The sequence below is a fragment of the Achroia grisella genome, unplaced genomic scaffold (assembly GCF_030625045.1).
Source record: "Achroia grisella isolate CSIRO2021 unplaced genomic scaffold, CSIRO_AGI_Agris_v1 utg918, whole genome shotgun sequence".
NCBI classification, from domain to species: Eukaryota; Metazoa; Arthropoda; class Insecta; order Lepidoptera; family Pyralidae; genus Achroia; species Achroia grisella.
Genome location: NW_026713067.1, coordinates 1,903,972 through 1,916,334, shown reverse-complemented (window position 1 = coordinate 1,916,334; position 12,363 = coordinate 1,903,972).

Sequence of the window (12,363 nt, the reverse complement as noted above, 5' to 3'; positions counted from 1 at the left end):
TTACCAAAGTCGGAGTTTCTCATTAGCATTCTACCCCGATTCCGTCAGCTCGGCCTGTACTGTAAGTGAGATAGGACAGGCCCACTTTCTCTGTTTAGGGTGCTATAGCTTACAACCTACCTTCACGGGCCTCGTTTTGGGATGGTGCCTACCGCAAACCACGTGGATACCTACTAGCGTTCTCAGTTCAACAATTTTTGTAATACACAAAAAGATTTTAGGTATTTATTATTTGTAACAGAGACGATAGTAGATAGTAGATATACTAACGATATGAGCACGCTGTGTCCACCGAATTTTCTTCGAGCAAAACGCAAAGTGGGTCGCTAGTATGCAATATATCATAACACAAATTAAATATCCGACCTTCTTTGGCAGTGGCGCTTGTAATTATTATACGAGTTCCACCATCTGAATTAGCATAATACTCAATTTGTATGCATATTATTGAATTCTAACAACATTATCATACAGTTCAAATTTGTATAAATTTATAGCCATTAATTAAACTACACCACACTTGGTGTATAAATAAATAAATTATTTTGAACCATAATTTCAGTTTCAAATGCATTTGGTGACAATTCATTTTAATAATTTACAATGATGTGGCATGAGGGTATAGTCAGCTAAAATAAATAATATCGTGGAATACTGTTATTCCAATAGGAGATTATAACTTCTTAATTTTACATAAATGACATTCAACTATATTAATATAGTCATTATAAACATATCAATGTTATCCTTAGTAGTACTATTAAAATGTAAAATTTATTAAACCCTGACATAATCAGTTGATGAATTTCTTCTACCATATTAGCGGAATTAAACAAATAAATCTAAAATAATACCTAATTCTAAATATCTGAACTAGTGTATTTTTATTCTTATTTTCCTATAAATTTATTATTTTTTAATTTATAAATTTTTGTTCTTTAAAATTACATAGCGTTGACAATATTTTAATATCATCCAATGTATTTGAAAATGTAATATTGTATTATATATCAAATTACATTTAGATACAGTGAATTACTAAGTTAATTTCAATAGCACTAACACCATAGGGATTGTCCACAGCAATCTAGGCTAATGGTGATTTAAACACTTTAGTTGTATTATGGGGAAAATTTATAATAACCACAACAACAGCTTATATACCATTCATGTAGGTAGAAAGCATTGAATTGTATAAGTACATACAGATCGGTAGAAAGCTTGTATGTGGCTACATTGTCTACCAAAGAGAAACTTGTATGCAAGGCACTATTCATAAAATTTCTTCTTTTTAGATTAGATTAGACTAGATTTTAGATTTTTGTACCTTTAATCTATTTTTACAGGTCATAATCTTTTTCTTTTTTCTTCTTTATATATTTAAGGATCTCTACTCATGAAAAAGTTCTTCACTACTTGTCATAGACAGCTTTGCAAACTTTGATCATATTTCAAGGATATGAGTTGATGAGATATAAGGCAGAAATTTTGCAGGGAAATTAAGGGACCGGATAACACTTTAGTCCTCAAGATTGACAATACGTGAGATATTGTATGTATAAAACCTACCAAAGGAATGAAAAGTGAGGGAGAGAGAGTTACGTGACTCCATTTAAAAAAAAAAATTTTATAGATATTGTTTATGCTCTCTCATGTTTATTCCACTCAAACACATACATAATACAGTAACAATTAAATTTGTTTTGTTTAAATATTATATACATAATCATAAAAATATTTCTTCTTTCATCCATTCTAACACATTCTTTCTCTTTCATGCTTGGAATTGGGAACTGGTGTGAAAATGAATAACGTTCGAGTACTAAAACGCAAAATGAACTATATCCCATTCATGGCACATCACAATTTAATGGTAACGACCCTAAATACCTGACAGCAAGTATAAATAATTCCAAACTTGTCTTAATAATGTAAAAATGTGACGTGAATGTATTATTTTTGTTTTCTTTTTAATAACAAGTCCGTGTTTTCGAATATAACATGGTAGGGGTGAGATTATAGTTAGTTCTCGCTCGCATTTGAATTATTATCTATATTTCAATTACTGGACCGTTAATATGACATTTATTCATACAGAACCTTTTGGCCTCTTGTGCACGTCATATTTTTATCAGTATCCCTACCGTCCAATTCGTCCATTACGGTCGTGGTCATCCACTAGACTGAATAATGGCAATAGTACGTATTCAATAATCCACAACAACCTAATTACGGAAAAAAAATCCAAGATATGAAATATTAAATTTGGAACAATTTGTGATTGATCGAGCCTAATTTGATCTAAAGAACATGATTTCAAATCTGGCTAACACAAAAAAGCCGTCAATTTGTGTTTCAATTTTCAAGTAAATGGTAACGGGTAGGTACTAAACAGCTGAAAAAAAACATAACTTTTTTTTGTAAATATATAATAATAACTCAGGACAATTTGCAAAGCGCCATCTAGTCCGTAGGTAAGCAGAGCCAGAGCTTGTGTTACAAGTACTAAACAAGTGATACATATCTGCACATCAGTCTTGTACTGTGCGAGGAATAGAACTCGCGACCAATAGAGAAGAATGAAGGTGTTTAAACCGCTAGGTGACATAGCTATGCGGAGTCGACTGTGACGAAATATCTCTATACCTAACGTGTTATATATTTTTTATGTAAAATAATATACTCAATTGTGGTGCTCTAAAAAGTCTTTCCCGCAATTTTACTTTTATAAATCAGCTCGCTGCCTGGCGTCATACGGCGACCAGTTCAAAATTTCATAAAAAAAAATAGCAATAAAACTTCCCTATTTACGTTAATAACAGACGTATTTTATGAGCTGTTTTATATATCTAAAACAGGTGAAATTAGATCCATTTTCGAGCAAGTGTGTTGAAAAAATTATTTACGAAACGACAATACTCAGAGAAATAACAACCCACTGTGACGTAACTACAAATGAAATAATCAACATGCTCATTATGTGCTCTGCCGATCCGTCTGTCTGTTCGTACCCATCCGGAACGCCACGTTTCCGATGTTGTAACTATGTTATTGTTGTCCAGATCTTTTGATAAAATGTATAAAAAGATCAGTAAAGATAACTTCTATTAGCTAAAATTGATTGGTTAAAAATGTCTGTTAAAAAGAACAGAGACACTTGTTACGAAGCGGCATCAGCAACACAATACACGACGACTATTAATTTCTTCTTTCACTCATATGTACTTTTCACTTCACGAGCGTTTAAACCGAACTGGGCTATCCACAGAATATGGTCGTTCTATTTTTAAAGTCAGTAGGTAGATTTATATGCTATATCTTGTACTCAACAATTAACATTATTATATCAAACTTTTATGACATACATCTTATATCATAATTATGATTAGATCTTTATTATTTATATATTTACCTCAAGTTTAATAAGCAATAATACATTCATAATATACATAGAAAGACCCAGACCGATACAAATAATAATACTTATAAATACAAATGTTTCCACCGTGCGAAGAGTTGAACCCGCGACCGTCGGAAATAAAGAACACCACTTTACTTCCGATGGTCTAAAATACTAGACCACCGAGGTCGTCATGCGATGCGTTAACATGTTTGCAATGACAGTATCATTCTCGTTTCATGATAAAATAAAACATAATTTTTCGACCTATTCTAATGCTGTTGGCCGGTTGTAATAAGGACCATGATATTGAAATTTCTGCAAGATATAAAGACTCAAGTTTATTCGAGTTAACAAAGTTATTATTAAATACATTTCGGAACAGTCTGATAAAAATGTGAATGGTCATCTGACCAAATAATTAAGGGAAGGATCTACGCTAGAGCACGCGCCGCGGCAGGTGCGCTCGCGCAGCTGTCATTATGAACTAGTTGGTTAGTTGTTGAATTGATCTCCTTTAGATCAATTTCAACACTATATAAAGTGCAAAAATTACCTCCAAAGTTATTGTACTTAGTTGAGAAATTCTTCCATCATTTAGAGGCATTTTATTCATGGGAAACATATATTTAAGGGCGTACCAGTCAACCATAAGGCAAACTGAGAAATTAGTAATTGTGTACTAGGATACTAAATAATATTTATATTTATATTAATTATTTTTATATATATTAATTTACACAATACACATAAAAATCCTCAGAAATCTGTAGATATAGGAAAGCCAAATGAAAATCTGTAAGTTGTTTAAAAACTCTGATGCGGCGACGGCGAAAATGGTCACTAACTGATATTTTGTAAGTGAAAATAATTCAAACTTTATAAAAGCATACCTGGTATTTACAACTATTATACAGCTACTGTATGAATATTAAAATAATCCTCAATTGAACTTTCATTTATAAATTTCCTAAATATGAAATAGAACAGCAATTAACACGTACGTCTATTGCGACTGGTACTGACACGAACCAATTTACATTCGGTTTAATGACTCCCAATGATTTGCAAAATGCAACCCCTCACCCTGTATCTGCCACCCATTTGTACAGCAAGGGATGAAGTTTCAAACACTCGAAACTTATTGTATGCAAATATTTGAAAAAGTCATTCTTTCTAATCATTCTATTCTATTTCTATTTTTGATGGTTTCGGTGAACTAGTGGTTTAGCACACCGCCCTACTTCCGGTGGTCGCGAGTTCTCGAATGATACTTACTATTTATGAGTATAATTTTGTATTGGTCTGAATATATATATATATATATATATATATATATATATATATATATATATATATATATATATATATATATATATAAAAGTATTTATATACATATATTTAACGACCTCGGTGGTCTAGCGGTCTATACCGCTTTACGATCGATGGTCGCGGGTTCGATTCCTCGCACGGCACAAACATTTGTATTCATGAGTATGATTTTTTGTATCGGTCTGGGTGTTTTCTATATATAATATGTATGTATTTATAAAAAAAAAATATCTATATATATATATATCAGTTATCTAGTACCCATAACACAAGCTTTAGCTAGCTTAACTTGGGTCTAGATGGCGCTGTGTGAATTGTCCTGATATTATTATTATTATTATTATATATTAGTTTTTTTATTGGGTGATGATAGAATGGTACACCCGTCTGGGCTAACGGTTTACTCTGGCAGGGTACCAGTGGAGGATGATAAGATGAACATGAGATCAGGTCATTTAGCACTTGGTTTCCAGAATGAAACCGCATGGAGGTCATTCTGACCATATGTATGATGTACCATACATTTGCTAGCATTGGGGCCGACTATCCACAGTACTAATAATCTCTTTCTCCCCAATACAGTATATTACATACGTTATCAGGGCAACCTCCACGTGGTGCTCCCTAGGAACCTTCATGGTTAATCCTTGACGTGTTAGTAACAACGGGCTGACCTGACTGCATTACTCATCGTACAGTCCTTTCTGTAGTACTGTATGCCGTCAGACCAGTCAAATGTACCATAACATGTGTTAAATTAAAATACTAATATATATCCCTAACAATTCATCATAATACTGCTGGCTAACGGGTCTTACCCTACTTTTATTTAACCTACTATTACTATACTAGTTTTTCGCACGTTTATTCCTACGGGAACGAGTTCACGCGACCGAAACCGCATTAAACAGCTATATTATATAAAATTTCCATGTACATTACTTCTTTCCAGCAGTTTTATAGTTCTGTGCATTCACCTAATCGCTTTACGTGTATCGCTTTGATGGTTATTCGCTCTAATATTACGAAATTTCCATAATTCGACGTTACGGCGGCTGCACGTGGATTTTACCCTATTCCCCCCAAACCCCAACTGCCCCTCGCTTCCTTAGAACTGCCTTCACCTTCCCCCGACCAGCCCCTCCACATTTCCGGGCGAACGGCGCGTGACGCCGACAGTCACGCACCAGTGTGGTGTAAGTCATAAGTTACAAAATAAAATAGAACAGGTTTTACACGAAAAATTTTATTGTAAATAAAGGTGTACTACTCTCGACATTTTGACTAGGTTGCACTAGCCGTAGTCACAAGTAACAGCGAATGTATTAAAACCCGGTTAATTATATTAATAATATGTATCAAACGTGAAAGTTTAAAAATAAGTTATATAATTAAATTTAACACTTAATAAATTTGACTTAAGCATCCGTGCTAATAAATGTGAAAGATTATATGCCTGTCTGTTTGTTACCTTTTCAGGAACACAGCTAAAGGGATCCTTCATATAGGTTTTAATTATGAAACGGACATGTTATCTTTTATCTCATAAAATTATGAGGGCTTGTCTATGTACGAATGTGATTTGTTTTTTTCAAACAGATGAGTGGACTGACTGAAAAAAGAAGACAAGAAAGATAAATTATAATGAAATTAATGCGAACACATAGGAATGGATAAGAAAAATATATTACACCTACCCAATGGTTGTAATCCCTCATTTAAATTGTTTTAAATAAGTAACGGATACTAGACACTCGGCCTAATGCAATGTGATAAATGTGATTTATCTAAAACTTAGTATTTGCTATAAAATAATAGTATTTATAGTAATTGAAAAGGCAGATTTATATATATTATATATTAAGTAAAATTCACAAATTTGCACTAAACCAGTAAAACTCACAATTGTTGTTAAAACTTGTATAATTTTGTAAAGTCGAACTTATCAGGAATATACGTTTATAAGCATATGAACGATATATATAGCTTGCTACGGACTTATTATAGCTAAGGAAGTAATAATTTAACTTTGTGATAGCTATATTTGTTTATTTATATTCATTATATTGAAATAATCTAAAATATTTATTAACATAAGTAATAATTATTAAAAGTTCGTCGAATAAATATCTTCCGCTTATGCCTTATACCACGCGGTCAGCACGCCCGAACTGTAGTTTACCCCACAATCTTTTAAAAGAATTCTTATCAGATACCTTTATAGTAAGTAGGCACTTCTATATGGACAAAACCCTTGAGCGTTTTAGTATCACAATCATACTACAATACACACATCTTAGTTTTTTGTTTATTTATTTATAAATATACATGTTTAGTTTTCTCATTATTGTTAATGTAAAACAGTTTGTAAACCATAGCTAGCCTGATATGCTATGGGCATCTTAGAATGGACACGATTCTATGATGCCCATTGCATGTTAGGCTTTAAGTTTTTTTATGGATGGTAATGGAATGGTACACCCGCCTGTGCTGACGGGTTACGGTGGCGGGGCATCATTGGAGGATGTAATGATAAGTAAGAGGCCAGGTCAGTTAGCTCATCGTGGTAAATTCACCTTTAATTTATCACAATGATTTTCTTCATTTGTTCAAGGTAACTATAACACTCAGACGAAACATTGCTAGTATATATATAAAAAAGTTTATTGTATAATAAAAAAAATATTTAGGAGTCGTCCAGTATGTATTATATAAACTCTGCTTTTTTAAGATTTATTATTTTATTACTGTTCCTAACATAGATATAGAGAATAGGTTACTTGTAAGAAAGAATTTTGCGTTCACTTTTATCTTACAAATTTAATATATGCGTTATTACATTAAATTTACACCTATTACAGTATATATATATATCTATATTTAACATCAACATAAATGCAGACTCATGTAAAATTCATGAATAAGAATCGTTAGGTTCCATAAAACACGGAAAGCTTCCATGATTGATGGTCAGCGCTGGAAAGTGCCTGTGACCAAATTATGGAAATCCAACCACGTATTTATTTTCTTGTTTAAATAATGCTTCACCTTTATTAAGTTCAGTGAGGACTGAAGAGGTTCTAGATTTGAATCGATAAACAATTATTTTATTCTGGCTGACCCACACAACTTCGTCTGCACCACACTTACTTGTCATTTATCATTATAATTCGCGCTATTCACATATTATCTTTTTAAAGCATAGCCTATATGTTATACTAATGTGTAAGCAGATCTAATAATACGGATTACGTACCATATTCTAGAATACTCAAAACTCAATAATTATTATTATTCCAGAATCTAGAACATGCTAAAATGAAGCTAAAATGCTAAGATCATGATAAAATGATGCCTAATAGATAAACAGATGTGAGTGTTTAAAAAAATGAGGTGATGATCTTTGTTAATACTTTTTTTTAAAGCGAAGTCAAAGAACTGTTTTGCCTAGGGTCCCTGCGAGGTAAATCCGGCCCTGTCAACATAACCGCATTCCATAAGCTATATTACTGTAAAGTTTCATCAAAATCGATTCATATATATTCATATATATAGTTTCTGAAAGAGTAACAAACATCTATACACACAAACTTTTGCGTTTTATTATATTATTAGGATAAGATACTTAAGTAACAAGTACATAAACGATATATTTCCTATGAACAGAATACATACAATCTTTCAATTCTTGTCCCTGACGGGTCTAGAAGCGAACTTTGAAAAGAGGCGAGCATAATAGATCTATGCAGGTCGTAGTGCTACAGGTCTTAGCACCTGACAATACCTCAAAACCCTCAATAAAAACAAAACGAGTAACAGTAAGTAATATTATGTTATCTGTGGTAATATGGACTAATGAGCCCATTGATAGCAATGTACCATGTGAAGTTGACCTCCATACGATTCCCCATGAAACCATCGTGATAAGTTCCTGGTGAATTTGCTGCAACTTCCTGGGGAATTTGTCACCATGAGCTAACTGAGCTAATCTCATGTTCTACCTATCATCCTCCACTGGTGCCCCGCCTGCATAAACCGTTAGCGAAGGCGGCTGCACCATATCATCATCAATTTTAAAAAAAACACTAGGGGGAAAACGGGATTGTTATTAATAGGGTGTAATAGCCCCATTTCTAGCCATGTCAGGGTGAACCGGTAGAAAATCCAGTTAGCCCATTCTAATCAATTCGCCACGATGGGCTGACAAATCAAAACATCGAAATCTCATTTTGGTAGAATAAAATAAATTATCCTCCAAAATTGAGTGTCATATTTAAAAAATACATCGTATCTAAAGTAGAATCCAGTGTGAAATGTTCTTATAACAGTTTTTTACCCTGACACAGTTGTTATGTCTCCATAAAATGCCTAATTTGATTCACTTCAACCAGAATAGTATACATACCAAGTAAAGGCCATAAAAACTGACTTCTATCGCATTATTAGGAAGAATAACAAAAACTTCTAGTCAAATCTTGATAACATAAGAGATCTCATACATATGAGATCATATAAATCATCAAAAGCCGATCACGTAGAATAAAGTTCACATAAAAAATATATTTTTGTTTTATTTTATTTATTTCAGGCTACTAGACCCATATTAAATATACTTTATAGACTAACATACATATGAAATAATATAAAATTAAGATATTGAAATTGTCTGTGTGATCACGGCACTGATGGCGGCAATCTACCACGGTAGCGCCGGTCCACCAAAACCTTCGGCCAGTAGTCTTCCTTCATGAAGGTGTGCAGTATGTTGGTGGGGACCCGGGCCACAAACGCCTTGAAACTCGCGTTGTGGCTCGACTCCAGCTGCGTCACCCATGTCAGGTTGCTCTTGGTACGGATATAATCGAGAATGTCCTGTTCTTTAGTGGCGTAATATAGACGGGACAATGTATTTATGTATTTATATCAGTTAAGATTAATATGAGGTCAGGTCAGTAAGCCCATCTGGTAAATTCACCATGAATTGATTTCCAGGGGGAACCACGTGGAAGTCAACCTGACATGGTACATTACTATTGTCGTTATTAGTCCACATTATTAACAAGCCCCTTCCCGCCTATTTATTTATATAGTAGACTAGCTGACCCGCGCAACGTCCTCTGCATTACAAACATTATATGTCCAATTTACATAATATCTTTTCAAATTATAGCCTATATGTTTATATGTTTATATTCTGATATATAAGCTATATTTTTTTTTGAGGGTGGAATGGTACATCCGCTTGCGCTAACGGTTTACGCTGGCGGGGCACCAGTGGAGGATGATAAGATGAGCATGAGGTCAGGTCAGTTAGCCCGTAGCAAATTCACCAGGAATTAACACGATGGTTTCCAGGGGGAACCGCGTGGAGGTCGACCTGACATGGTACGTTGCTAGCAATGGGGTTATCAATCCATATCACTAACAGTTCCCTTTCCCCTTATAAGCTATATTACTGTAGTTTCATCAAAATTCGTTCAGTAGTTTTTGCGTGAAAGAGTAACAAACATCCATCCATACTCACAAACTTAAACTTTCGGGTCTACAATATTAGTAAGATATATGAAATTCCACCCTTTTTTGAAGTAGGTTGAAAATGTAAGTTTCTTGTGGTAGTAGTCGTTCATAATTTGGGCTATATTTAACGTATCCTGTGATTCAAAACCGTGCGTGATGCTTGACCGCTGTTATTGCTACTATACTAAATAATAGTGCAGGTTTTTCAAAGTATACAAAAGTAATGTGAGAATTGGACTATATTTCATAAGTCAAATCTGAGCAAGATTGGGTAGTTCTAATTTTTATTACTATTTACTAGTCAATTAATATTATTACTAATTGTAATGATTTTTTTTCTTAACTGGATTTTAATATTATTGTCACCATTAAGACCTATTCTTACTTAGACCAGTAATTTTTGAGTTCTTAATAAGGTATACTAAATGCGAAACTTTACAATTAGCTTTTAATAAACTGTATGCAGTAATAACAATATTTGAAATTCAATATGTTCAACTGTTCACTGGCGATATTTACAAGTATCTCATTTCTAATTACCTATTCATATTTTTAAGACCATTAATATTCTGTGACTTCCTTGATAAATCAGACAGATGTACCTTTTTGTACTGTCTACTTAGGTAAACTATATCTAATAGTACAAAATCGTCTGCGATATTTTAGTTGACCGAAATAGCTATGCATGAAGATTACTAGCGCCATATGTGTACGTGATGGTAGGATCGTGGACCATGTATTCAGCCTACTGTTACCATCAGGTGATCCACTAGGTTATTTGCTATTCCAGACACATAAAAGTTATAGAGTACATTATAAATATAGTTTATTCCACTTGTAACACTATAAAATAAAAATATGGTTGTACAAAAATGTGAGCAAAGTTGGGCTTATCTCTGAAAGAGATCTCTTCATGATAACTTAACGCTGTGACAAAGCTGGTAGTTAGCAGTGAACGACAGTGCTCGAGATTGAGTAATTACAATATTCATTATAATTAACGTAACAATAATTTTATTCCAATTAATCCCTTATAATTAAATGTGCACTGTATTCATTCGCGTGAGCTTTAAGTCGTTAGTTTGTAGCGTAGTGTAATCTAAGATTGTGAGTGTAGATTGTACGATTGGCCCTTCGCGTGCCTGAATGAAAACCTCCGCAGTACAACCCATGCATTAAGGCCTACTGTTTATTATGCCCGATTTACACGTAGTTTAATGCCCACTCAAACAATTCAAGCGATTTCTTTTTTAACTATACTGCAGTACTGTCCAGTATTGAATGATTTAAAAAGCATATTTTTGTTTTATCTTTAAATTATTTAGTCGCAATTATTGAATTTCCGCCATTTTGATTACAGGTATTTTTTATTATGGCTTGGCACAATGTTCATTCGCCAAAGACAAGTTTGGGAAACTTGAAAAGGCGGAATTTTTAATTTCTTAATAATTTTGTTAGTTTCTTTTCAGTTGAAGTGGTGGGTTAGAGGGGTAGAGTTATTTTTAAAAGTCATTGGTTTTGGAGAGATAGACATTGAAATAAAAAATAAAAAATATATATAAGTTATACTTATATATATATAAGTCTCATTTGTTTACACCGCCAAGCAGCTTATTTTGTTAATGTTTTTCTATTGCAGGGTGAGATTAGGTAATGAAAATTACATAACATTGGTATAGCGATATATTAGTATACGGTCACACTATAATGTTATATGCGGAGTGCATGTAGGTATATAGGCGAGGAGGGCCATCAGCTTGTTTGACATTCATATTACATTTAAAAAATACATGCGATTTCTATTAGAAATATACTATTGTCTAGGGCTCGAGTATGAATTATGATAACTGATTCCAAAAGATTCATTTAAATTGATTTAAATAGAATAAAATTAGACTTTTTTGCTAGTTCTACTCAAGTTACTCAGCTAGCTAGCTGAATTGGACGGTAGAAATAAAAAAACCGAATATGTATAAATGTCAAATCTTTTTTAATTTAAAGTTACTTTTATTACACGTAATCTATCGTGAATTGTTGTCAGTTAGATTTCCGGTATGATAATTATATTTACCGACAGAATTGAAGAATTGTGAGCTGTCAGCGATGTTGTGAAC